Genomic DNA, 22,148 nt, shown 5'->3' with positions numbered 1-22,148 from the left:
CACTATACTCTTAGAGGTAACGACAGCTGCTAAATTAACCATAACACAGTCTTGGTAAACCCCTTATTGAACCTGCTTGAAGTTAAACGTTGAGTAACAAGCTACAGTTCATGCTAAAGTTGATGAGGTCGCATGCTATACCAAAATCTGGCAACCTGGCAACCCCACACTTTGATACTACACTTCTGCTTCCATGCTGACAATTCAACATCTGATAATACAAAGACACCTACTTCATGCTCATGACCTACTGAATAGATCTCCAGGATATTATCCCCCCTCCACTTTTCCCTCCCTACCATGAAACTGTCACTGCACTGGGAGACAAATGTATAGGTGTGGCTGTGGGGTGGGAAATGCTTGGGCGTCATATGGCTGGCAACGTACAGATTATAGTTTCCTGGCAGGATTGCGCAGGTAGTTTCGGACTAGGATCCAAACACGCTCATTCCTACTCTACACATAATATTATATTTTGCCTTGATCATTATTCTACCTTAATGTTAACCTTTTCCTAACAGAGCTGTGATAAATAACCTTCAATAAGTACATTGTAAACACTACCAAGTTGCTTGAAATGTAAACACAAATATTGTTTTGCAGTAATAAGAAATTTGCCCAAGACCAACTATGCCTTATTCTATAAAAAGTTAATTTATATACAGAATTTATAGATCTATGTAAATAACAATTTAATCTTTGAATGTTATCTTTTACTTAGTTCTATATTATTTTCCCTGATGTCTTTTTTTGATATTGAGCTTTTGGAATCAATGATAACGTTTGTATATACCCCTTCTAAAAACAAACATGCAAAGCACCAGTTGTTAACAAGTGGGTTGCTAGTCTGGAATGTCCAAGCTAAGTAAAAAAATAGAGATGTCTTGCCACTTTTCAGCCCATCCTTAGAGAATAGGGAGTAAGGAGTAAGTGCGTCCCTCTTGGGCCTCCCCTTAAGACTTTAAAAGCAAAATATTGATTTTGAGTTACCTTTCTTCAAGTCTTCTATCCCTTGAAGGTTTTGTAATCCATTTATAAAGAAACAGGAAATCACTGGTAAAACTGTGGCATGTCCATGTAACTTTCCTGCCCCTAGATCATGGTCCATTGACACCTTACTGGTTTCCAAGCAACTGTAACCATTTGTGATGTTACTGTTTCATGTCCACTGTTCCCAAAATACCTGAAGTGGATGCATTGATTTTAGATTGGGAAAATTCTTAACATTACTGCTAAATGAACACCATTCCTTTCCTATCATATAATCTTTGTTATTTCTTTAACGTTAAAAATAAAAAATAAAATGAAGCCTGTGTTGATATTGTGTATATTGAATGTTGGATGAATCAAATTAGTAGATATAAAAGATATCCTATTATAGTTAACCTGTTACAAAAAAAAAAACATGTAATCTTTGTTATTTTGTTAAAAAAAAAAAAAACTAAATTAAATTCACTTTCATAAGTCCCGGTTCACACTACCGCAGCTTGTCAGGCGACTGGTCAGCCTGACAAGTCACGGTCCATTCTGTGCTACGGGAACCGTTCTAATGGGAGCGACTCAAGTCACTCCGACTTAGAAAATAGTTCCTGTACTACTTCAGGGCGACATCGGAGCGAGTTGCATTGGCTTCCATTATGTGAAGTCCGTGCAAGTCGCGACGAAGTCGCGGTGCAGGCGACTTCACAGGTCGCCCCCGAAGTCCGATCGCCATAGTGTGAACCGACACTTAAGAGTCTGTGTTACATATAGTTAGTTACATAGTTATTAAGGTTGACTAATGACACAGATCCATCCAGTTCAACCTTTTGATATTGTATAATGTTGTAGGAATCAGATTTTTTAGATTTAATATACACCCTATTACAGTTTAACATAGCCAAATCTCACTTTCTGCAATACCCATTCTGGTACTAATATTTGGCCTAAAAGCTAAATTAAATTATAACTTCACATCCCCACCAACGCCTTACTTCAAATGATTGTAAAGTCTATTTTATTTTTATATAAAATAATAAACATGATGTTATACTTACCTAATAAGTGTGTGTGTGGGGGGGGGGGACAACAAGTGGTAACATTTTTTTACCCTTATGCAGGGAATGTAAACTTTAGAACTACTTTAAAACTTTAAACTAGCCAAAAGACCACTATGTGCTGCTAAATGTATTCCATCTACTTCTATTTACCAGCAGATCACTATTTTAGGGTCTGAGCTATATCTGGGGGCTGCATTTATTTGAAGGAAAAAGCTGTAACTGTTAAAAGGATTATCTATAATTATCTATATATATATATATTTACCTTTCTAGTGCCTCTTGTCTTGAAATGCCACAGCTTCACTGTTTTCTGGCTACTACAGGTACTTCACACTTCTAGGTATGTGAATACCTGCTTCTCCAACATGAACTGCATTAAAGCGGAGTTCCACCCTGGAATTTATTTTTTTTTTTTAATACCCCCGGGACAGTCAGGGCTAGTGCATTCCACAATGGCTAGCCCCTGATCTGTCCCGGGTTGCACTTACCTGTAGGACAAATACTTACCTTGAAAACGTCTTGTCCAGCGGTGCCATCTCCGATGTGGGCAGCTTGAAGCCAGCGAGATCCTCTTCGGGGTCCTCTTCCGCCTTCTTCCGTCCCGCGATGCCCTGCGCCGGCCCCGACGTCACGACGGGCCGCGGCCGAGGAAGGAGGAAGAAGGAAGTAAGGTAAGTATATTTTCTTCGCTACGAGGTAAGTAAAAAAAAAATGCGATTATCCATTTCTTTTTCAGGTGACCCGGAGCGAGAAGATGGAGGTAAGTATAAAATTAGGGTGGAACTCCACTTTAACCTTTCACTGGTTCCTGCCTAACCACTGCAACCAGCAGGGCAGGTATGTAGCCCACTTCTACATCATTATTAACATTGTTGTTATGATAGTATGCTACTTTGTCCAGAATGGGACTACTGAGCTGCTGCTGACTGGATATGGTGGCCTTAAAAGCTCAGTGTTTTTAACACGTTTAAATTCTGGTGCAGGTTTCCTAGCATGATGTTTTTGGGTTTCCTTGCATGAACTATTCATTTTAAATCCCCAACATTTTAATGGGATCAAATTTTTAATTTGTGGAGGGTGGCAGAGCCCCCCTGCCCCAAAGCACCCCCTATGTTGATGGCATGTGGCCTGGCATGATTCAGGAGGGGGGCTCACTCGCTGCCCCCCCCTTTCCTGGCCTGCCGGGCTGGATGCTGAGATAAGGGTCTCGTATGGATTTGGGGGATTTTCTTTTAATTTTGGTGTGGTGTTCCCCTTAAAATCCATACCAGACCTGAAGTGCCTGGTATAGATGGGGAGGGACCCTATGTTGTTGTTTTTTTTTTTTTGCCTGCATTGTTTTGTTTACATTTCAGCTGTCAGTGGGGAAGCCCACTGACAGCTGATGAGTCATCGGTTGTAAAGGACGCGGTGGCCTGCTTCCTGGGCAACTGCTTAACAATCCGCTATTATTCACACAAGATTCAAATTGGTTGATCACTTTTCGACTAATCGGAATAATTTGGAATGCGTTAGAAATTAATAAAACTAAATTTAACGAAAACTAAATGAAAATAAACAAATTTCGAGAGTTCTGAAAAGAATCACCAAAATTAAATTAGTAATTATATAAACACAGAGGAGAGCTGGCATATGAGGGGCATGAAAGTGTCTTAGTCCCGATATGTATGAATACAAAAAAGAAGAATGCCCAAGGGACTTTGTAAGACAGACGCCACAAGGTATAAAATTTACAAAATGTATTACATTTTAAACACTTTGGTACATACAACTGAAATAATTCTAGTAGACATAGGTACATAGATATATGCATGGGTTTCCATAGTTACATAAATCAAACTATGATTGACAATCCAAGGTGTAAATGTATATATGGTAAAATTTCTCTACGGGTTTTGTGAGACCATGCTCACTTCCTCAGGAGATACATATATAAATGCCTGAAATTAGAGACAGTTGTTAGGCCTCGAGCAGAAAGGAAGGATAAGAAAGGAAAAGTGGGGGGGGACTAGGGGGGAGGGGGAGGGAAGCAGGCAAAAAGGGAGAGGGAAGACCAAAACGTACAATTGTGTATATAATAGTCCTAACGAACTTCCAAACCAGGGTAAACAGTCAAGTAGATTCATGGCTCCCATAGGACTCCACATTGGAGATGAAGATGAAGGAAAACAGAAAGAGCTCCCCAAACAGTCCATGTAGTTCTCCCCGAGGGCTGTGGAGGGGAGGGGGCCAGTCAGACAGGCAATCATCAAAGAAGGTGACAGGGTGTCACAGTGGTCAGGGATGTACAAATACTGAAAGTTGGAAAACAGCAACAGTAAAGCTCAATGAGGGGGCCATTGGTCCTAGTAGCGAATAGCAAGCTCCTAAACATCACATACCATGTGTAATAGTGCAAAAAACAACCCAGTGTAAATGCAGGAGTAGAAGGTATGATAATGAAGGTATGAAGTGTAGACAGTAAAAAAATAAATAAATACATTTTCAGAGGGGAAATGCGCATGGGTACAATAGATGATATGTGGACCTCATTAGGCGTCTACCTTAGGGTAGGTTACATATAAATAGAAAAAATTGTAATGAATAAAAAAAGTGAATAAATAAAAATGGAGACAAATAAGTCTCCATTATCTAGAGATTGTGAAGTTAGAGGCCAGAAGATGGTTGGCCATTAGTGAGTGAATCCCAAGCTGTGAAACCCATCATGAAAGTAATAGTGCCATATTAGTGTGCAGAAAATAGTAACGAAAAATAAAAAACAGATGCCTGGACACTGAAAAGAATAAACAGAACCAAACACTGGTGAATGCTATTGCAACATATTATGGTTCCCTAGCTAATAGTTACTCACCTTCCCTGAATATTCCAAAAGGTATGAACACCAGGAACCAAACAAGCTCACACCTGATAGACTGTTGGAATAGCTAATAGACAGGGGCTGACTAAATAGCCTGGAAACTGGTGGGACCCCGCCCCATTAATGATGGATAGGGGCTGACTAAATAGCCTGAAAACTGGTTGAACCCTGCCCCATCCAGCATCACAATGGCAGGAAAAAAAAAGGCCTTGGGGCTCATGTAATCCTATAGGCGATGAAGTGGTCCCCGCCATGCGAACATGGCCAAAAGTACAGGCGCACGTGGAAGGCGAGGTGTTGCAGTGCATGAATGGGCATCACGCTCTGCCGCACCAGAGGGAATGGATTGCAGTGCACATGCGCAAGCAATCCTGCGTCACTGGACCTCGTGCCACTCCCTTTGGGATTCACAAATGCGCAAAAGACGCCAGATGGCGTCATGATGTGATGCCAAGCTCTTCCATCCCCAACCATGAAGGGGGAAGGAGGCATTATGTCACATGGACACCCAGGAGGAGAAGGGTGCTGATGCAAGTAGCAAAGGACCACACCAGGCAGGGTGGCCGCTCAGCCAAAATAGAAAACGCTTCAACTTATAATGAAAGGTGAAATTCTGCCCAAAAAGGTGAACTTAGCCTTTAAGTCCATTTATATCTGCTAGTGCGTTTAAGGCAAGCCATACACAGAGTGAATTTCTTTTCCTGAAACCTCGGGTTGGAGGAAGGAAACTTGCTTGATTCCTAGATTATTAAAGACAATGTTGATTCAGGAATCCCTCCTGCTAGGCCGTTGTCTTCTCCCAGCAGGGGGGGGGGGGCAGGGGGGGGCAGGGGAAGCTGTTCCCGCCAGGAGAAAAGAGTGATTATTAATAGTGGCTATAGCAGCGATAATCGCAAGAGAATTTGTCAGGCTGGTTGTACCCAAGTTGAGCAATTAATCAACTTGGCACATTTAGCCTGCTTATTACAGTAGCGGTTCGAATCTAGGTCAGTTCCTGCTGAGCTGGTCGAGATTTGAACTGTGTATGGTCGGCCATAACCTACCCTCTCCCCAGTTTAACATTACTGATGTTTAAAGGTGTCTCTGTTGCAAAATGGAGTCTCCCTTAGACCCCTTTCACACTTGTGTGACATGAAAGTTGAGCGACTTCGTCGCAATTATTCAGTGACTTTGATGCGGCTGCCGCAATTTTGACGCGACTTTAACTGGACTTGAAGCAATAACGTGAAAAAGAAAGGAGCGCGCGACAAGTCGCACAAGTGTGAAAGGGGCCTTAGGCTCGATTCACACCTATGCATGTTGCTTTTGAGCGTTTCTGTAGTGCTCTCCACATTTTTCTACCACAGTGCATTCTTACCACAATTTGCGTTTTGCGTTTTTTTATGGGGTTTTTGGGGGGGGGAGGATTTGTTGTTGGGAAGATTTATAAAAGCAAAATGCAAATCGCTGCAAAATTGTGGTAAAAATACTGTAAAAATGTGGTAAAAATGCACTACATGCTTTTCTGCAGCTTCTCCATTGAAGTCTATTGAACCAAAAAAGCAAAACAAGAACCGTTTTGCATTTAAAAAAAGTCCCTGACCCCTTCCAAAAACACAGAGGCACAAAAATGCGTTCATGTGAATGTGTTCCATAGGAACCCATGTTAAAAAAATGTCCTGCATTATTGCAAAAAGCATGAAAAAACGCATTGGATGGAGCCTAAGACAGGAATTATGTTACTGGCCACATCACAGGTGAAAGTAAAGAAAAAAAACATACAAAAAGAAAACTAATTCAGCCATTACATTTTGGTAAGCTGCAATATATTTTTGTGTTTAAACTCTTGCCGACCAGTCGTTGTCGATATATGGCGGCAGGTCAGCAGGTTCCTGTGAATGGCCATACTTTTCGCGGGAGTGATCCTAGGGGCGCGCACGCCCCCATTCGCCAGCGAGGAAGCTGATTTATGGGGCCGGTGGCCACGATTGCCACCGTGCACCCGCGATTGCTCCCCGTGTAGAGAGAAAACGGCGGTCTGCTGTTGTAAACACAGCAGACTGTTGTTCTCTCAGGAATAAATACAGAGCTCCTGTGTTCCTCCTATTTAGGAACACAGGTCTCTGTGTTGATTCCATAAGCCCACCCCCATCACAGTCAGAAAACACCCCCTAGGCTCACACTTAACCCTTTGATCGCTCCTGGGTTAACCCCTTCCCTGCCAGTGTCATTATTACAGTAACAGTGCATATTTTTAGCACTAATTACTGTAATAATGTTATTGGTCCCCTCAAAAGTGTCAAAAATGTCAGTTAGGGGTCCGATCAGTCCACCGCAATGTCGCAATCCCGCTAAAAAACGCTGATCGCCGCCATTACTAGTAAAAAATAAACAAATAAATGAAAATGACATAAATCTTTCCCCTAGTTTGGAGACAAGATAACTTTTGCGCAAACAAATCAAAATACGCTTATTGGGATTTTTTTTACCAAAAATATGTAGCAGAATACAAGTTGGCCTAAAATTATGCTTTTTCAGAATTGTCGCTCTTTTTTTGTTAATAGCGGAAAAAAAATCACAGAGGTGATCAAATACCAACAAAAGAAAGCTCTATTTGTAGGGAAAAAAAGGACATCAATTTTATTTGGGTACGGCGTCGCACGACAGCGAAATTTTCAGTTAAAGTAACGCAGTGCCGAATCGCAAAAAATGGCCTGGTCATTGAAGGGGGAAAACATTCTGGTCCAGAAGTGGTTAATACCACTTTAAACCCTCGGATTTGCAACATTCATATTTACATAAATCAATGAGGTTGAAAGTGCTCTACAAAGACAGTTATTGTATAGGATTTCAAACAAGACATGTTCCTTAAAAGTACATTCTTTGGTAAAATACAGTAACAAAGGAAGTTCAATAACCGTGACTAATGGTATTCTTCACACCAGCATAAATGTTACAATTTTAAATGTAGAAGGGGGTGCAGTAATGGATTTCACCAATGGAAGAAGTAATCGCAGATTGTCATATCCTCTGTTGCAAGAAAAGCATACTCCTGGGTCTCAGAAGTGAAGGTTATGTGACTTACAAAGGAACATTAATGGCAGAAATAAGACAATGGGTATGAAAGGTGTTATCATGATGTGTGAGCTACTCATTGGCCTTGATGACAACTCTAACTAATCAGAAGACATCAGTGCTAAAACATGATCATCTCTTGAAAGCTTTTCATCTGCCAACAGTAAAGACAGAATAGCCAGGGCAGCGTGTAACAATTATCTCCTACCTTTGACATTTGATCCCATAATCATTTGTACATTTAAAGGCCAATGCCAAAATGTGAGCTTCTACTAATAAACAAAAAAAATATTCGATAAAACACACAGACAATATGTAAAACTGTATGTGCCTTTATCACCCTAGGAAAACCACAACCGAGAGTCATATTTAAGCAAAGTGCGTGGGTATCTTGCAGTATTGGTTCTTGCACTATGCACTTTTTGGTAAGAAAACATTCTGGCAGGTGTTTTGATGGATGGGCTCACAGCAGCCATATTGTCAGTGTGTTAGGGAGAACTGAAAGTTCTGCGTAGGCAGAGATATTGTTTGTCTTTTTTTATTTATTGAAGTAATTTTTTATTGTTTCATTAGGTTTTGACATTGGTACATGTTCCTCATGGCAGTGACCAGCTCCCCCATTCCTTCTGTTCGACAATAGCTTTCTTATTATCCCTAAAAGTGGATAGAATTGAAAAACAAGATCCCCCCCCCCCCCCCGCCAAACTCCCCACACCCCCCACAGATTTCAATGAGGCTTGGCACGCACAAAGTTTGCAAATAAGAATGAGCTTCAATTTCAGGTCGACCATATGAATTCAACTCAAACCCATATCATTCATGGTTCCAAAGTATTGTAAACTAATGTGGCATTTGCATTCATAGCAACCAGTTACAAACAATGCGTTTCCATGCTTTTTAACTGCAATTGGGTCGCCTAAAAAGGTCAATCATGGAGATTTTCCCATGTGTCAGCCCCCTCCTTATAAAAGTCAGTGACTTACAGACATGGGGAAGTTAGGGAAACTTAACAGACTGCAGGGAAAGCTGGGTGATAATGCTGGGTCTGATTGTTTACAATATCTATCTATATTACACTTTTATTATATACACTGACTCACAGACACGTTAAGAGTGTTGTACAGTGCTACAGCGATTTTTGGGGTGTTTCCAGGGAGAGATGGATGCTGCTGATCACTGTTAAAAATGTACTTATTTAACCCTCCTCTTATGTTAGGGTCAGAACCGACCCGTTTTCAGGTTTTTAATGTCTATAAGTATCACATAAATTTGTTTATTGCATCAAGATTTTTTTTCTTTGTCAGGAACCTCTATTTAAACAATGTAATAGAAAAAGAATCCTTTTCACTAAATTATAAAATACTGTGGTGAAAATTAAGACGTTTATGGTGTTAGGGTCAATTCTGACCCAGTTATAATATAGGATTATAAGACACTAATAAGTGCCAAAACTGAAATCATAAACACTCTCTCTGCTTAGTAACACTGACAGCCAATCCCCTCTCAACCCTGTGAGCTGTAGTTAGGGAGGGGCCTATCTCTTTGCCTGCTTGTCTGCTTCTCTAAATAAAGTAAAGAAACATAGGACCAATACATTTCAGAGTTGCTGACTTTATTTTACCATTTTTTTAATTTGAAAATGAGAGGTATGCTATCAAAAGAAAGGTCTAAGGGGTCACACCAAAAATATTAAAACCTTTTCAAGGATAAAGAAGCCTAACAAGGTAAACCAAGAGGTAAGAAACAAATTGAATGATAAATAATTGTTCAGAGGGTATTTTATGGCTGATTTAATACACGGGTCAAAACCGACCCGTTAACATCATGGATAGTAACAGAAAGCTAACATAAGAGGAGGGTTAAATTTACCCACAGTCACATCTTCAGGAATCATAAAGACTGGCACAGATAGATTTTGCAAATGGGTCTCTCATGCATTCTAAAAGTGGTACAGAATGCGCTGAATTCATGTAGCTGTCTAGAACTTGTACTTAAGTTTTGGGGTGTTTCCAGGGAGAGTTAGATGCTGCTGATCACTGCTGAAAATGTCCATATTTACATTTACCCACAATAACACCTTCAGGAATCATAAAGACCGGCACAGATAGATTTTGCGAATGCGTCTCTAATGGATTCTAAAAGTGGTGCAGAACTTGTACTTGAATTGGGGCATGCTGCGCCACTTTTAGAATGCACACGAGACACTTTCGCAAAATTTGTCCGCTCCAGTTTCTCTCGCAGTCTCGTCAAAAGAGAGTTGTTCTTAATTAGCTCCACTTTCATAAAATAGAAAGTGTCAGTACTTTATTTGAACTTTGACGCATTCATTGCTCCACAATGTAAAAGTGATGTTTTTTAGAACTACTGGAATTTGGTGCACAAGTTGCTGTCAGAACCAAAAGTGTTTTTTTAGGGTGACATACCTTTTTTCATTTGTCAGCAACATATTGAGTTGCTGTTTTACTGCTGTGTCCTCTTTTGTTTTGTTTTTATTGTTTTTTTTAGTTTTTTCAGTAGGAGTTAGTGTTTAGTAAAAGTATTTAAAGGCTCAATAGAATATTTTTTTTTTTTTTTTGTGAAATAATTTGACTGTTTTAATTTAATTTAACACTATAATGCTATTTTTTTATTAAAGCTGGCCTGTTGACAAAGCGACCTAGTTAGTAGGTACTCATTATAATCCTTAGTGAGCTTCTTTCAGCAAAATAAATACATTTTTAAGTTGATTTCTTGTTTAAAAAATGGCTATCAAGGGTCCTGTCCTGACAAAGCAACCTAGCCAAAGTGTGCAAAAACTATAGGCATGTCCCCCATAATATTTTGGAGGCTGTTTACAGTGAAAAAAATACACGCTTATTTCTTGATCTAAAAAATAGCTGGTAGGGGTTCTGTGGCCTAGTCAATGTGTCTAAACCTTTCACTGTCAGAGCCATTTTTGTGTCTTTTGCACACATGTTTAAAAGATAATTTTAGGCCTGAAGATTATACAAAACCCCCAAACATTAATATTTTCTGAAAGCAGACACCCTAGAGAATAAAATAGTGGTAGTTCCAATTTTTTATGTCACACATTATTATATAAAGACCTAGGAAACGCAAAATTTCAGTAAGAAACACACTAAAGTGAATTTTAGGACAAGCAATCACAATAAACTAGCCAGATCTTTGGTAAAATATTAAAAATATAAAAGGCAAGGTTGCACCAAGTAAATAGATACCCAACATGTCAAACCTTAAATTTTTGTGTGCCTGTGACATGGTGATAAATGTTGTGAGTTCTTTGAGCTTAACATTTTGTGATTTGTAGAGTTAAAATGGCTGGTGTGGGTCCTGTTTAAAATGGGCTCTAGTATAAGTGATTCCATTATTTTGGGGGATTTCTTCAATTAAATAAATACATTCTAATGTTATTTCTTAATTTTCGCATGGCTGCTAGGGACTAGTCAAAGCCTTTCAAAACAAAATATTTTAGGGGCTTTTTACAATGAAATAAATACACTATAATGCTTATTTTTGTTTTTTAATATTAGCTAGCTTGTTTGGGTCTGGTTGACAAGGCAGCCTAGCCAAAGTGTTTAAAGATTGTGCACATACTCGCTACAATATTTTGGGGTTTTTTTTTTTTTTTTACAAATAAATAAATACATTGTAATGCAGATTTTCTTTCTACAGCTGGCTGGTTTGACTCCTGTTAACAAGGTATCCTAGTCAAAGTTTTTAAAGATTATGCACATGCTCACTATAATATTTAGGGTGTTTTTTCAGTAAAATAAATACACACCAATGTTTATTTTTTTTCTATATAATGCTGGTGGTTGTGCATCTAATTCAAAGTGTGGCCTAGTCAAAATTTTTAATGACTGTACACATATAAACTGCAAAATTCGTTTTTTGTTTTTTAAGAAAAATGAATACACTGTAGTATATATTTATTTTTCAAAAGTTGGCTGCAAAGGATTCTGTTCAAAATGTGGCCTTGTGCTTAAAAACTATACATGTACTCACTTGCAAGCTTTCGTTTGTGAATTAAAAACATTCTAATGTGGATTTTTTAATTAAAAGCTTGCTGTTGTCTGCCCTCTTCAAAAAGAACTTATATCTCATGCATGGCTTCAGTACAAGATTTTTGCCACATTACAATGAAATAAAACGTAGTTATTGTAATTATATTTAGGGGCGTGGCCTGGTTGGAGCCTGGGCTTAGGCTGTCATACACTTTCCTACTGGGTTTTGCAGAGATGTGAGACTTCCAGGACTGGACACTGTTCCTCTTTTTTTTTTTAGGTGAAATAATGCCCTCCAATTTTTTTTTTGTTGATTGATATTTTTATTTCTTAATTATAATCTGGATGGTTTCTCCCTCTTGAATTGCAACCTTGAAAAATTGCTTACTTACTATGGAGTAAATTAACACAAATATTGCTGGCTTCTCTAACATTATTAATGTAATTTTATTTACAATTTGTATTTTATTTTATCTAAAACATATATAAATTTATTTATTTTTTATTACTTAAAGTATAACTTTTATCTTTGTTTTAATTTGACCACAACAGCTATTGCTAACGGATTAGTCAAGAGCTGCCTTTACTGTCCCAGCACATCACTGCATCTTTTGAAACCCCACATAAATATACCTGCATTCAAGGTCATCTTTGACATGGACCATGCAGCAAGGCATACTAATATTTCAAAAGCAAGTTGGGCCACCTCCAGCCAGTGATCCAGCCTGGACATCCAATACTTTATGAATGTGATCACTTGTAAACATTTTATTTTCAGCCTTGCTGTTCTTGTACTGTCTTTGCTGGATCAGGGTAGGGACAGCCTTACAATGAAAAAATAATCTTGGAAAACCTGTTTTGTGTTTACATTGGAGATTAGAAAGCCAAGTCGCTGCTGGAAGGAGGAAGCATGGTGAACAGAGCTTCTTAAGAGAATGACCTAAAATTATATCAGTGGTTCGGCTGTGAACTTTGAGGGTGAATTGCTTCACAGTACCTGCAGATACAGAACCTGAAAAAAATATAAAAATTGGTATTGTTTAAAGTGGACCTTGCAGTAAAATGTAACAAATCATTTACTGTTAGTACGTGTAAAATGTAGCTGTGAAAAAAGTTAGATTTATACTTGTCTTATCCCTATCCCTATCTCCTGCATTGCTAGGTGTGATTTCACTGTCCTTGTGGCATAGGCATGCACATGGGGTATGCCAGGTGTGCCTGCAGCTGTGCTTCTCATAAGAGCTACAGAGGAAATATTGATTTTTTTATGTCGGAGAGGGGTCAGGTACTAAAGGGTGGCACAGGGAGATGGGATTGATTGTATTTGCCCTCATACCAGGGAGGGGGTGGGTGCTAAAGCCAGTGTGGCAGTGGGGGCGGGTGTATAAGCCAATCACAGTCAATCCTACCCCTGCCCCTACTCTCTATGCTGTCCTTAGTAGTAGTACCGACCCCCTCATGGACATAAACAAACAGTATTTTCCCCGTAGCTGCCTGTGACAAGTAGGGGAGACACAGAAAGAGGAATGACTTCTGTTCTTCTCCATTTTCACGTTACTCAGGATACTGCAACTCCAGCTCCCCCTCTCCCCTTCTCTTTATCCTAGGTTCAGTAGGTGGGGCTATGAGTAGCTGTAATTTAGCTCCACCTACGGAGCAGTGAGTAGGAGAAGGGGGGGTAGCTGAAGCTGCAGTATTCTGATTAATGTGAAAAGTCCAGGGAGAAGGAGAACCCAGGTAAGCAGTGCAGAGGTGAGGGGGAGGGTCACTTACTACTGCACACTGTACTGTGTGCCACTACTGATCTCTGATTTCTTTAGTAAGTAACGCAGAGCTCAAAAGTGACTTTGGAGTCGGTAGTAAGTCAACCATAGTTCAGAGGCCAGTAGTAAGTGAGACAGAGATCAGAGGTCAGTAGTAAGTGAGGCAGAGTTCAGAAGTCAGTAGTAAGTGAGGTGCACTTCAGAGGTCAGTAGAAGGTGAGGTGGAGTTCAGAGGTCAGTAGTAAGTGAGCCAGAGTTTAGAGGTCTGTAGTATGTGAGGTGGAGTACAGATGCCAGTAGTAAGTGAGGCTAAGTTCAGGGGTCAGACTCAGTAGTAAGTGCAGCCGACTTCAGCGGTCAGTAATAAGTGAGGCAGAGTTCAGATGTCAGTAGGGACACAGTTCAGGGGTCAGTAGTCAGTGAGGTGGAGTTCAGAGGTCCGTAGTAAGTGAGGCAGAGTTCAGAAGTCAGTAGTAAGTAAGGTGGAGCTCAGATGTCAGTAGTAAGTGAGGCTAAGTTCAGTGGTCAATAGTCAGTGAGGCAGAGTTCAGAGATCAGTTGTAAGTGAGGCGGAGTTCAGAGGTCAGTAGTAAGTGAGGTGGAGTTTAGATGCCGATAGCAGGTGAGGCTAAGTTCAGGGTTCAGTAGTAAGTGAGGTGGAGTTCAGGGGTCAGTAGTAAGTGAGGCAGAGTTCAGGGGTCAGTAGTGAGACAGAGTTCACAGGTCAGTAGTAAGTGAGGCGGAGTTCAGAGATCAGTAGTAAGTGAGGTGGAGCTCAGATGTCAGTAGTAAGTGAGGCTAAGTTTAAGGGTCAATAGTCAGTGAGGCAGAGTTCAGAGATCAGTAGTAAGTGAGGCGGAGTTCAGAGGTCAGTAGTAAGTGAGGTGGAGCTCAGATGTCAGTAGTAAGTGAGGCTAAGTTTAAGGGTCAATAGTCAGTGAGGCAGAGTTCAGAGATCAGTAGAAAGTGAGGCGGAGTTCAGAGGTAAGTAGTAAGTGAGGTGGAGTTTAGATGCCGATAGTAGGTGAGGCTAAGTTCAGGGGTCAGTAGTAAGTGAGGCAGAGTTCAGGGGTCAGTAGTGAGGCAGAGTTCACAGGTCAATAGTAAGTGAGGCGGAGTTCAGAGGTCAGTAGTAAGTGAGGTGGATTTCAGCAGTCAATGGTAAGTGAGGCGGAGTTCAGGGGTCTGTAGTAATTAACATAGAGTTCAAAGGTATTAATATTAAATGGTTAGATTGGCTTTCAGACTAATGTGGTGCAGTTTTCACACACCATGGGTACAGAGCAGTGTACCCATGGTTTTCATGTGAGTTAGCTGCACTTTGTCATAGACTTCTAATATGTCGCATGGTTTTGATGTGCTTTCTGAAAGCGCACCAAAACTGCCCTTTTAGTTTTTGTTTTGAGAGAGAGCACTAAAACAGCAAGATATAATATAAGTCTATGGCAAAGTGCAACTAACCCACAAGAAAACTGCAGGTACACTGCGTTGCAACTTAGTAAACCATACGGCATCAGTGTGAATGCACCTTACTGGGGGAGGAAAGACCAAAAGCATATTTTATGGGTACAGGAATGCTTTTCTTTTGATTAACCACATCATTTAAGCCCCTCCCACTGTAAACAAAATTTAGCCACACCCACCATTTACTGCAGCTTGAGAGAGCACACCCTAATGCAATAGGCTGCGCACGCCTTCCGGAAAGATTCCTGGGGAATGTTAAGCAGGCAAAATCTTGCAAGAAGACACTCCAGTATTGCAAGAGCATCTGCATTAAGTTCGTAAAGGATTTCCATCAGATATTGATCATTAGTTAAATAAGTCTCAAATAAATTGAAATACAACTAAACAAAAAAAAAATAATAATTATCAGCTATGATAATCACTCAGTGTATGGACATATTTAAAATCAAAGTAAGCAAAGTAAAATCTTCTTCTGAACATAAGTTCTTCCTTTTATTATACCACTGGAAAATATTACCAAGAAGCTCACCGAAATACATAAATTAGGTTTTGTTGAAATGTGCTGCATGAGCAACATAATATCATTAAAAGACTGTGTACTTCACATCAGCCAAGGGCAAGATGAATAATAAGCTCACTATGAGTAAGGCTCCAAGTATACCAAGTGCATCTAGAACTGAAATTGAAAATGGACCCTTTTAGCAAATTTGTTCTTCTAAAAGCATTCACTGAGATCCCTTCTACAAACATATGCATGTGCTTCTTTTTAAACATGAGCTATATCTTGCCTTTTTCACCCACTGGACATTTTCCATTTAATCAGAAGGCATAATGAGTACTATCTCTTTATTTTAGGCATTTGTGAAGCTGGACAAAGGTGCTGCATCTTCAATAGCTCAATGCTTAAAAAGAATGAGATGTTCCTCAGTTGTATTGACATTCATATTGATATAATGAATAAGATGTTTCTTTGTTCAGATGAATTTATATTCATCTGAACATCCAGCCCATGTAGTAAGAGGGGACCATTTTTTACCATTTCACCTAAGGCAATTAGACTAATTAGCAGGATGCACAGTAGGATTACTGTGATGATGTTCTACCTGGTTATTGAAATGAAAGACAAAAAAAATATTCACATGTATTATTACTTATGTAACCGGATACCACATAATTCACTCCTAGACTATAAGTAAATTTTTCTTTGGGGCTGGTTAATACATGAAATGCTGAAGAGATGACATTATATTCAAAATGTTTAATAGCTGTTTTAATGAAGTGTTGTCTCCTTTCTCAGAGCTGTCACTCTCTTACACATCACTTATTCTTCGAGACAGAAAAATAATTGGCCATTTTTCTTTTCTTTCATTTTAGATGGGAACTCCACAGGGAATTGCACTTTCCATAAATGTGGAACATTTTTTTTTTCCAAAGAGGGACTTTTTTGAGTTCCCCAAAGTCTTTGCATAGTTAGTTTTATTGTTTTTATGTTTATATGTTGCAGTTAAAATAACATAAATTAAAAAAAAAAAAAAACAAAGTGGGAAGAGTAGTATACCAGAAGCAAAAATGTAATCGTATGTAATAAACTACCATACTTACATGTATAACTTGGAACATAGATATGTATTGAGTAACAATGCCTTAAGAAGTTAGTGTAGTACATTGTGGGAAATGAAAAGTAATGCATGTGCAAGAATAAATATGTATATAAAGTACAATTATTTTGGGATACCCATATATATATTGTGATATGATTTGTCTGTAACATGCTTGATAAGCGTGATTTTCTAAAGCAGTGCATAACTATGGGCAAATTAAGAAACATTATTATCAAAGTGCAACATTTTCCATGAACACCACTGACTCTTTATCAACCACTTCAGCTCCAGAAGGTTTACTTTTTTTTTGCAATACGGTACTGCGTTATTTTTACTGACAATTGCACGGTCATGCGATGCTGTGCACAAAAAAAATCGATGTCCTTTTTTTCTCACAAACAGAGCTTTCTTTTGGTGGTTTTCGATCACCTCTGCGTTTTTTTATTTTTTGGCTATAAACAAAAAAATACCGACAAATTTCTTCATCAATTTAGGCCAGTATATATTCTGTTACATATTTTTGGTAAAAAAAAAAAAATCACAATAAGCGTATATTGATTGGTTTGCACAAAAGTTATAGTGTCTACAAACTATGGGATATTTTTATGGAATTGTTTATATTTTTTTTTTTTTGCACTGCAACATTGCAGCAGACAAATCCCTTCTGACACTTTTTTGGGGACCAGTGACACTAATATAGTGATCAGTGCTGAAACATATGCACTGTCACTGTACTAATGACACTGGCAGGGAGGGGGTAACATCAGGGGCGATCAAAGGGTTAAATGTGTCCCTAGGGAGTGCTTTCTAACTGTGTGGGGGATGCTTGTACTGTGGGATGACAGAGATCCATGTTCCTGCTTAGCAGAAACACAGGATCTCTTTCTTCCCTTGTCACAGAATGGGGATCTGCCTTGTTTACTCTCGGAAACGCCGGACCTGTGGTTGGCTCTCGCTGTGTCCAATCACAGCGGGATCTGGTCGCCGACAACACATGTGCGCCCACAGGCCTGAAGAGTGAAATCTCGTACATTTCATGCAGGAGAGCAACCGCCCCGCAGTATATGTACGTGGGGCGGTCGACCAGTGGTTAAAATTCTTGGTGGCTCAGTGAACAGTGCTGCTGGGCACCTTGCCTCTTCAGGCACTGGAGAGCACAAACAATAATGCTTGATAAAGTATAGATTGGTAGGCAAAAATATTCTTGTACTTTTAAAAGAAAGGGCTGGTCCTGAGACTGTAAAAGGAGAAGGAGGTATCCTTACTGTTATCTCTTCTGCATGACATTTTTGCTAACACCAAGAGTGATTCATGTCTACATGCACAGAATTCTAATAGCTAGCCCCCTGACAATTAAGTGCCCTCAAAGACACCCTACTCTTTAAAAGGGGTTGTGCTTGGTAAGCGCTATATGTTCACCCAATGACTCATCTATTGTTATTTTATTGTGTCTCTGTCCCCATTACTACTAGTGTTACTTGCTGTCCACCTTGCACATTACTCCATGACTTGAAGTAATATGGGAAAAATAGCTTAACTCTTACTGCCATCACACGCACGCCTAAAATTAAATTTACATATTTATGCTCTAAGACCAATGTTCTGTGGAACACTAGGATCCCTCCAAAGGTTGCTAGGGATTCCTTGAGCAGTGAGCAGTGGCAGACTGATTTCCTGCCTGATGGTCCCTGCATATTTTTGGTACCATTTGGCAAAGCCAGCGTGAGACATAACCTTTTTTCTTGTCTTTCTGGTAAATAACCTCTGACACTGATGACCCCAACTACCTATTTATTCTATAATTTTTTTTTATAATTGCATATGCTGTAACTGATAATGATAATGTTCCATTAGTTGTAGATATAACAGCTTTTAACAGGGGTTCCTACTTGATACTGAGGTAGAGAAAGGCTCCTCTAAAATATTATAAGCTTCTGTGCTGCCCCCAACTTCCCAGTCACTGTAGGCAGAAGACATATGGTATCAAAATTCAATTATCCAGAGGAGGTGGGGTAAATGTTCAATTCCTTTACAGATAGCCATGGGAGCAACATTTCCTGGTGCATACATGGCAGCATACATTTGATAGTGGCCCCACATACTTCTGCCCACAGGATCATTGCATAACTATAAAAAGTTTAAAACCACACAACAGCCTATTCCCTTTTTTGTACCCATGGGACTCACAGCCAGTGTGAAAAGAAGAAACTCTTACCTGCCACCTTTGATGGTTTTTCCATGCAGGTTCATCCTCTCCTGCATTGCAGTCCTTGACCTTGGGACGATAAATGCTCTGATCAGGCAGGGAGCCCCTTCTGGGGATCTTTTGGGGTGAAAAATCAGGTGCTAACTAGCCCCACATACAGCAGTGCAGCCAGGGCTATGTTCCTCAGAAGAGCTGTCCGTGTCTGCAGCCCGCCTCCCAGAAGAGAGTGGATCAATGGAACTGTGACACCGTATTTCCAAGATAAGTATGTTTTCTCATTTTGTGGAATTTATCTGTGAATGGCCTCATAAGTTGTGTGTTACATCTCCTCTAGGATGTGATGCAGCTGTGTTCCAGTATGCATTCTAGCGGCAATTGTTGAAGAGAAAGCGAAATATCTCCATTCAAGGGAATGATGCATTGTGCTGAACATGTGAAGTGGATAGAGTTCACAAGGGGGCCATCTTTGGTTTGGGCAGGTGCTACCCCATGCTAACGTTTAGGAAGAGTCAAGGAATAGTAAATGAAAATTCAATAAGCAACTGATTGAACAACATTTTAGGAACAAAATGCTAATACATGTCAAAATAATTTTAAAACTTGTTCACTGCAATGTTCTCTGCCATTTTCAGTAATTAATTCAAAAAGTTGTTTAGACTACAGTACAGTTACAACTTGGACTATATTTGCATTTAATTAAAGCACAAACCGTAGTCATATAAACACAGGATCATTTTATATGATGAAGTGAAGTGGATAGAGCTCACAAGGGGGCCATCTTTGGTTTGGGCAAGTGCTACCCCATGCTAACGTTTAGAAAGAGTCAAGGAATAGTAAATGAAAATTCAATAAGCAACTGATTGAACAACATTCTAGGAACAAAATGCTGATACATGTCAAAACTATTTTAAAACTGGTTCACGGCAACGTTCTCTGCCATTGTCAGTAATTAATTCAAAAAGTTGTTTAAACTACAGTACATATACAACTTGGACTATATTTGCATTTAATTAAAGCACAAACCGTAGTCCTATAAACACAGGATCATATAAAATGATCCTAAAATAGGCCACACAAAAAACAAACAATATTTGTTTGTTTCATTAAACTTTCATGGAAGAGTTGTTGAATTTTTGGAAAATTGGTTAATTTATGTCCAGCCCTAATTTACTAAAAATGTCTGATCCAAGCATTACGACTCTTCTTCTAGAGACAATTCATGCTTTCAATGAGAGTGTAGCTGGCCTTTTTTTTTACAGATCATTATTTGAACTATAGCCTGCTATCAATAAGAGAAAGGAAGCTACTGAAACACATGATAGCGCACTTTGTAATGTGCTTGTTATTCAACAAGTGAAAAAAACAAAATACCTAAATCTGTATTTAAAGGATAGGTTTACTTTACAATACAAAGGCCCCAGACCCTAAACCCCTAACTTATTCACAATTAGGCTTCCTCCACCCCCACCTATTTATCTGCTTTCCTCTTTCCGATTCCTCACACGGTCTTTAAAAATTTGCTGCAAAAATCTTGTTCCATAATCTTGAATGAGCCTATCTGTAAGTAAGGCCTTATTAAAGTCTATGGGAAGTTACTGTGCAGTTGTGGGCAGAATCAGACAATATTTCTGTACAGTATAAGGTGCAAGAGAATAACAATACTTCCACTGCAAACCTCTTGAACACATACCAAAACCCTTCCATGCCTGCCACCTCACTGAAAACCTCTTCATACTTGCCACGTTACAGCAAAGCTTGCAAATACCAATGTTTAAACCAAGGCAAAGCTTAATTTTGTAAAGGGGTCTTCACTAGGGATGATCGAACTTTTGAAAAGTTCGGTTCGGCCAGAACATCCGAACTTCCCGAAAGTTTGGCCCGGATTTCAGAACCCCATTGAAATCAATGGGACCCGAACTTCGGTAATCAAAAAACACAATTTTTAAGCCCTAAAACCCAATAAACGCCCCTAAAAAGTGCCCAGGGTTCTGGGTCATGCCCCATTAACTATTAATCACACAAAAAAAAAGTTCTTAAAAATTGTCATTTTTGATAAAAAAGCCAATTATTGAAAAAAAAAAAAAGAGATTTTTTTATTTTTACTTTGGATTTAGTATCTGAGGGGTCTAAAAGGTGTGCATGTGAAGTTTCAGCTCTGTAGCATGTCCAGAACCATGAAAAAAAAAAGATAATTTTTCAGTAGAACCGGGATGTGGGTCGGGAGCCTCCTTTAACTTTAACACCTATATGATCTTTTTTTCTGGTTCTGGACATGCTACAGAGCTGAAACTTCACAGGTACACCTTTTAGACCCCCCAGACACAAAATCACACAAAAAAAAGTTCTTAAAAATTGTCATTTTTAATAAAAAAGCCAATTATTGAAAAAATTAAAACAAAAAAAAAAAGAGATTTTTTGATTTTTACTTTGGATTCCGTATCTGGGGGGTCTAAAAGGTGTGCATGTGAAGTTTCAGCTCTGTAGCATGTCCAGATCCATGAAAAAAAAAGATAATTTTTCAGTAGAACCGGGATGTGGGTCGGGAGCCTCCTTTAACTTTAACACCTATATGATCTTTTTTTCTGGTTCTGGACAGGCTACAGAGCTGAAACTTCACAGGTACACATTTTAGACCCCCCGGACACAAAATCACTCAAAAAAAGTTCTTAAAAATTGTCATTTTTGATAAAAAAGCCAATTATTGAAAAAATGAAAACAAAAAACAAAAAAAGAGATTTTTAGTATCTGGGGGGTCTAAAAGGTGTGCATGTGAAATTTCAGCTCTGTAGCATGTCCAGAACCAGAAAAAAAAAGATCGTTTGTATTAGAACACTTTCTTTCAGGACAGGTAGTTAGCTTCTCTCCCGGTTTAATAGAAGGCATTTTTTTTGGGGTTCTTTTCAGTCAGGAAAAACATCTGAACTTGTGTATAGTGGTACTGTGCACAAGTTCTGATGTTTTGCCTGCCTCCAAAAACCCCCAAAAAATGGCAGCAAAAACACACCTGGGCATTTTTTTTTTGACGCTAGCGTTTTTTTTGGCATTTTTTTGGGTTCTTTTGAGGCAGGCAAAACATCTGAACTTGTCTATAGTGGTATATATACACACATACTTATATGTTTATACACACCTAGACATATATAGGTGTGATAGTAGCAGA

Source organism: Pelophylax lessonae, assembly GCF_965119305.1.
Source record: "Pelophylax lessonae genome assembly, chromosome: 5".
Classification (NCBI taxonomy): Eukaryota; Metazoa; Chordata; class Amphibia; order Anura; family Ranidae; genus Pelophylax; species Pelophylax lessonae.
Note: the sequence above shows the minus strand (reverse complement) of the source record.